Source organism: Vigna angularis, chromosome 7 (genome assembly GCF_016808095.1).
Source record: "Vigna angularis cultivar LongXiaoDou No.4 chromosome 7, ASM1680809v1, whole genome shotgun sequence".
Lineage (NCBI taxonomy): Eukaryota > Viridiplantae > Streptophyta > Magnoliopsida > Fabales > Fabaceae > Vigna > Vigna angularis.
In genome coordinates, this window is record NC_068976.1 from 4,519,177 (window position 1) to 4,525,886 (window position 6,710).

Here is a 6,710-nt window from a genome sequence, read left to right on the forward strand (position 1 = left end):
ATACACGTTGAAATAATTTTTTTAAATTTATATTTAAATCACTCCATCCAAATATTTAAACTAATTATATTCTTTACGTTTTAAATTTCAATAAAAAAAATTCTATTTAAACTTATAATTTTTTTAAAAATATTAAAAATGTAAATTTAAAGTGACACTTAACATATTAAAATATTAAAATTCAAAAGTTACAAGTGTTACTATACATTTTCTAATATATGTATTTCTTTTTAATTTTAATTGAAAAATAAAATTGAGACTCAATTGAATAAATATTTCAAATATAAAAACTAAATTGAATACAAGACATCAATATGTGACAATCACGCTTATACATGATCCTAACACTGTCACATGACACTACCATTGTTACATAACACAACACTAACTTGAGACATGACAATTTATTTAAAAAAATTAAAAGAAAATGAAAATACTATAAATTAACATATGATGTATAAAAAACTATATTAACGTCAATCTAACATAAAAGACTTAGATCATTTTAATAAATACAAAAACTTAATGAAACAAAAATAAATAAATTAAAGAACCGAATTAGATAACGTAAAAAGGAATAAAAAACCAAAAGATCAATGATGTAAGAGCCTGAAAATATAAGGTTACTAAGCCTTGCAGCCTGGCCCAAGAAGCTAAGGGCACTAGGACCTTAGAAGAGGCCTTATTTTTCCAACTCTGAGTTCATTTTCTAGTTCCCCTTTCTCTCTCTAAATTCATCTCCATTTTCTCCTTCTTGCTCTGCTTTCTCTCTACCCTTGCACTCATTTGAACCGTTGAAATTTCAAATAGGTGGTGTTCTTTCGCTCACGGAGTTGAGAGCTTCCCTTCTATCCGATTAGATTTCTATTTGGACGGATAAGTCAGTTTTTCCACTTTTTCTTGAACTTAGGGCATGCAACTTTACTGGTTTCATGGTGCTCCTTTTGATTCTCTGTCTATTCTAACTCTAAGAGTTGTTTCCATCACCATTTAGGTGGTTGTAGGGCACTGTTTGGGTTTTCTCTGTGAAGGTACGATTAGTGCACTCTAGTTGACTATACTGCTCAACTTCAAGGTAAGTGAAGCTAATTATTTTTGTATGAATTTATTTTATAAAAATATATGCATATGAATGTTGAACTGGTATGCTCTTGTGAAACTGTTTTATGACTTTTATTGTATTGGGTGTTATAACTGAAACTGTGAAATTGTGCATGTTGTGATGTGATGAATTTAATCTGTTTTGAATGAGTTTGTTGGCTGAAATAGATCTTGTTGGAAGGTCTGGAGTAAGGATTCTGTAATAGCATGTATATGGGTATTAAATAGATGTATGTAAACAGTTCATACTAAAGATTTGATAAATCTAAATATCTCAAAAACAAGCACATTTAATCATATTCAGATTTATAAGAAAGAAAAGCGGAAGCAGAAAGACCAACCTCCAGCCATTGTTGTATGCTTGCTTAAATTCTGGTTTCTGAACCCTTGCTCTTAAAACACGATGGTGATGTATATGAAATAAAGAGTAGGCTCAATGACCTGATATGAAATTTTCTGTAGTGCTCCAAAAAACCATCATAGAGTATTTTTTATAACGTTAGAAGAGATTGTTGTGGGAATAATGACACACCCACACGTTTGAAAACGGTTTTTGAATAAAACGGTTATTAACTGAAAAGGAAATAAAATAAATGGGATAAATATATTCTTAAAATGTAACCTCTTTTCTGCATAAGGCTAACAATGTACAAATACTGTTTGAGGTTGTTGTGAGAGGAAGTGAAAATATTAAAATTAGGCATTTCAGATTTAGAGCATAAGAGAACATGGTAGATAATTTAAATAAATTAATTGTTAATTATTGAGAGCCTTTCTTTGTTGGTAGGATAGAGGAACCTTAAAAACCTGAGTTGGCACATCCCTGATCATAGAGGAGCCCTGACTTGGTCTAGTCAGTTGTGACTAGTCATATGTGCTGGCGTCGAAGGTGAGTTTAATGCATTCAGACATCTCGATCCTCTCCGGTGACCAATTGGGATAAAGAAAGATCTCTACTAGGATGAAAATAAAATAAAACAAGTTGATTATAGATGCATAAAGTTATCATGTGTTAATTTTTAGTCACTTATAATTTTAGGAAATCAGTGAGTATGTGTTTGGAATTTAAAGTAAAGATTCATGTATAAATATATATATATATATAATATAATATATATATATATATATATATATATATATTTAATATAATATATATATATATATATATATTTAATATAATATATATTAGTTTAATATAATATAAAAATATATATGTTACGTAATATATATATATAAATATATATATATATATATAAATATATCTTATAAATATATATATTTACATTATATTATTATATATATATATATATATATATATATATATATATATATATTTATAAGATAAAATACGTAATATATATATATATATATATATATATATATATATATATATATATATATATATATATATATATATATATATATATATATATATATATATATATTAGTTTAATGGTGTGTTGGTATTTTCAAACAATAACTTCAATATCCATTTTGCACTTTATGATTTACAAGGTGAACAGTTAGTTAGAGGTGTCATTTGAGCTCCTGGTCCATGGGTTGACCTTGACCCCTTCTAAAATCAAGTCTCAATTTTCTAGCCCACTTAAGGCAGTTGCTCCCTCCACCACCACCAAATACTCTCTGCACCACCCCATACCAATTTTACCCTTCTCTAAAATGGATGTCAACATCCGTTTCACCTCCAACGGATGTTGACATCCGTCCGTTCCTGCAGCAAAGTCTTTTGTCGTTCCATGCCAGTGCTAATTCCACCAAGTTCCTACAAACATCACAAGGAAGAAAAAAAACATTGTTTCATGAATAGATTACATTAAGCAATAAGCACGATGTTGTGAGAGAAGGGAGCAGTTAACCATCTCAGCATTAGTGATAGTTCTTAGTCATAGAAGAAAGTTGACTAACCATCCATGAAAAGCACAAAGTAGGAATAAAAAATGGATTTAAAATTGACTTTAGCACACGTCATAAGAAGAATGCATACTTTAACATTTCTCAAAATAGGTTAGCATGTTCGTACAAAAATTGCAACTGCAACATGAGTTGAATTACCTACAATTTAAAACAACTCATTTATAAAGGTTAAAATACCTAAAACGTTCACTACCAATATTTGACAAACAGAATACATGAAAAACTCCCAGACTAAACGGATGTGGCACATCCGTTGAAGAATTTTTTCTTCAACGGATGTCGACATCCGTTGAAGAGAAAAAGATGAGGTGTAGGATATTTTAAAATATAAAGGATAGTTTTGGAATTTAAAAAAAGTGTGGTGGTGTAGGGAGTAACTCTCCCCACTTAATAGGGGTTTTTTTTAAAAGCCCCAACCCCTAAAGCCCCACATAAAGTGGGCTGGGGTAGGGTTAGGATGGGGCTAGGCTCCAAACTAAATTAATTCACTTTTAATGTTTTTTTAGTTATTTCTTTTATTTACTTTACAAGTTCAATAATTTCCAAAATTTACATGATATTTAATATTTTTTTAATTAAATATAAATGTATAAATATTGATTTTATAAAAAAATATTTAAAATAATTTTTTAATTATAAGTATATTTTAAATATATAATTTTATTATTTTGGAAAGTTAAAAAAGAAAATTTTTATTATTATTTTTATTTAAAAGAAAATGAAAAAAATTTCAAAATAGAAATTATAAAAGTAATACAGTTGAAAATTCCATTTTTCAATAATCGAATTCTGATATCTATATAAATATTTGAAATATTAATTATGGATAGATTTTAAATTCAAATATACTAATTAGATGAATTTTTAATATCGGTGTAAAATTTTTATTTTTTATAGTTTGTCATATAAAATTCTTTTGTTGAATGTTTTGTATAGATATATATACATTAAAAAATTAAACCACAAACTTTATAAAGTTTAAAATTAATTTCACGTAATAAAAGAACTAACTTTTTAGTGAAAATCCTTGTTAGGCAAAATTGTTATAAATATCATATATGTTAGTATACAAGATCTAGATGTAATCCTAGTGGTTATAAAATCAGATTTTTTTTCTAACCTTTTATATTAAATTAATATTTTAAAATCAGACTTATCTTTATCCAACAAAGATCAATTTTATTGAATTATTTATCATAATTGAGACGATTGTAATAAAAAATAATTAAATAATAGATACAATATTTTTAAATAAATATAATGTTATAATTTATAATACTAAAATTAAAATTATTATTGTATTTAATTATTAACATATAAAATAAATAAAAATTATAATAATTATTATAATAAATAAATTACATCAATGTCTCTTAATAAGAAACTAATAAAAAAGACAAATGAATATAATATAAAATATATGAAAAGGACATAAAAATATATAAATTGATGTAAATGACTAAATTATATGTTTCATAAATTTTTTTTAAAAGAATTATATAACTTTATAAATAATAAATATTAATTTTATTAAATTTGGAAAATTAAAAAAGTTAAAAAGTTATTCAGTCAAAATTAACATGTTCACACCAATTAAAAATAATGTAATTTTGATCACAAATCTTAATCGAATGATATTGATTTAAACTAGTGACAAAATAGATTACCATCTATAAATAAATTCGTTAGTCCATCAAAATTTTACAAATTAAATTAAATTTTTAACTTTTAAACCTATTTTATGTGGATATTTCTAAACTGTCAAATTTATAAACCAAAATTAAGATGAGAAAATTATCAAAACAAAATTTGGAAATTAAGGAATAGTTGTATAAAAGCATTATTATTAAACTAATTAATATAGAAACAGTTATGAAGTAGAAAATTAATTTTATTGGTAAAAAAATATAATTACACATGAATCAATTATGGTTATAAGTTATTACTAACAAAAATAAAATGAAAGCTGGATAAAAAATACACATGATTTGTGATTACTTGTATGATGATATTATGTTTCTGGACGTTAAATTTTGTAAAAAGGAAAGCCCATGGGCTGGCCTTGGCCTATACGGCTTTAGGGATTTTTAGCCTTGTGGACTTTTTTAATAAAGAGTTTTTTTGGCCTTGTGGGCTTTTTTGGCCCCAACCCACATGGGCTAGGGCCAAATCTTATTAAAGGGGCTCATTTGATAGCTCTACAGTTAGTTATGATTAATTTAGAATCCAGAGTAGCCTTGATTGCAGCAAAACAGGTGCCTAAAAAGAGAGTTTGATGTGCTTCTAATATAATATAAATATGTATATTTACAAGATACTGTACGTATCATATATATATATATATATATATATATATATATATATATATATATATATATATATAATAAAGTAAGGATAGTTGTTTCTTATATTGAAACGCGAGTGTTAATCAATAATTATATTACTTGTTGGTATGTATAAATTGATGCATTTTATGAGCTGTTATGGGTTAGTTGGAGTTGTTCGGTTCTTGGTATTGATTAACTTAGATTCAATTGTGGAGATGTTATTTTTATAATTTGTGAGTGGTGAGTAATGTATATTGTTGAGATTGTGTATATGTTGATTGTGGCAGAAAGTATATGATTACAAAGTGATGAAAGTATGATCCAAGTTGTAAATCAAGTTCCATCTGTGTAGGATCTCTTTGTGAGATCCTTAGTGTAGAATGACTGCATGGTAGCTCAGTCTTGGGGGATTTCCTAACGCTCCAATGGTCTTTCATTCTCAAGTAGAGAGGATTGATCCATGTGGTGAGGAGTAGCAGGAGGTCCTAGTCTTAGAGGCTTCTAGTATGATATAGGGTGCGGAACGGATTAACCTCGTGAGTGTGGTAGGGTGGAATCCATTGGCAACGGCTTTGCAAAGCAGTAGAGGCCACCACGAGTGCATAACCCGTCATAGCTCGACAATCATTCTAGTCCGGACGAGTCGGTCTATAAAACAATGAGTCTTGTGATGTCAATGTATCATGTTTGAGTGGCTTTTACATGTCGTGTGTGATTGAATAACATGATTTTTATATCTAACTCACCCTTGCTTGTTTGTGTGCTTATTGTATGTGTTTTCTTTTGCAATGATCATCCACTTGGATTTGAGCAGAGAAAGATGAGGTTTCTTTGGAGGCAACATTGGAGAGAAATGAAGATGATGCTGCAGCTTAGACTCACTAGGAATTCTTAGTTCTCTTATGTCATTTTGAAGAACCTTGTTATGTTTTAAGTTTCAAATTCTGGACATATTTTGGAATACTCTAGTGCTTGAAGTTTTAATTTCTTAGTAAATTCTGGAAGACTGTAATCCTATAATACTTTAAGTACATCTCTTAACTGCTTTCTAATATTATAAATTGGTGATGCCTTTGCATATATATCTGCTATATATTTGGGATGTCACATTTATGGTATCAGAGCAGTTTCTGTCCTTAGGAAATCCTGTAGGGTAGGTGTGTGTCTTGCTTATGCTTGTGTACTCTTAATCATGTTCAAAGTTGGGTGTTCTATTTTGTTTGAGTTGGACTGATGGTCTTTCCTCCCTATGTGAACAGAAGATGACACCTAGGCTTCCTCCTTCTCCCCCACAGGTCGATCCGTCTAACTCTAATCAGATGTTAAATACGGTGCTTCAGGCGTTAC

At 28.1% G+C, this 6,710-nt stretch overlaps 1 long non-coding RNA gene across 1 annotated transcript; it reads left to right on the forward strand.

Annotated features, from left to right (window-relative positions):
- Positions 1–725: 725 nt before the first annotated feature.
- On the forward strand, positions 726–6,418 carry LOC108337915 (uncharacterized). Its single transcript, XR_008250747.1, has 3 exons — positions 726–880; positions 995–1,075; positions 6,178–6,418. It is a non-coding gene; the product is annotated as an uncharacterized LOC108337915 (long non-coding RNA).
- The last annotated feature ends 292 nt before the right edge of the window (positions 6,419–6,710 follow it).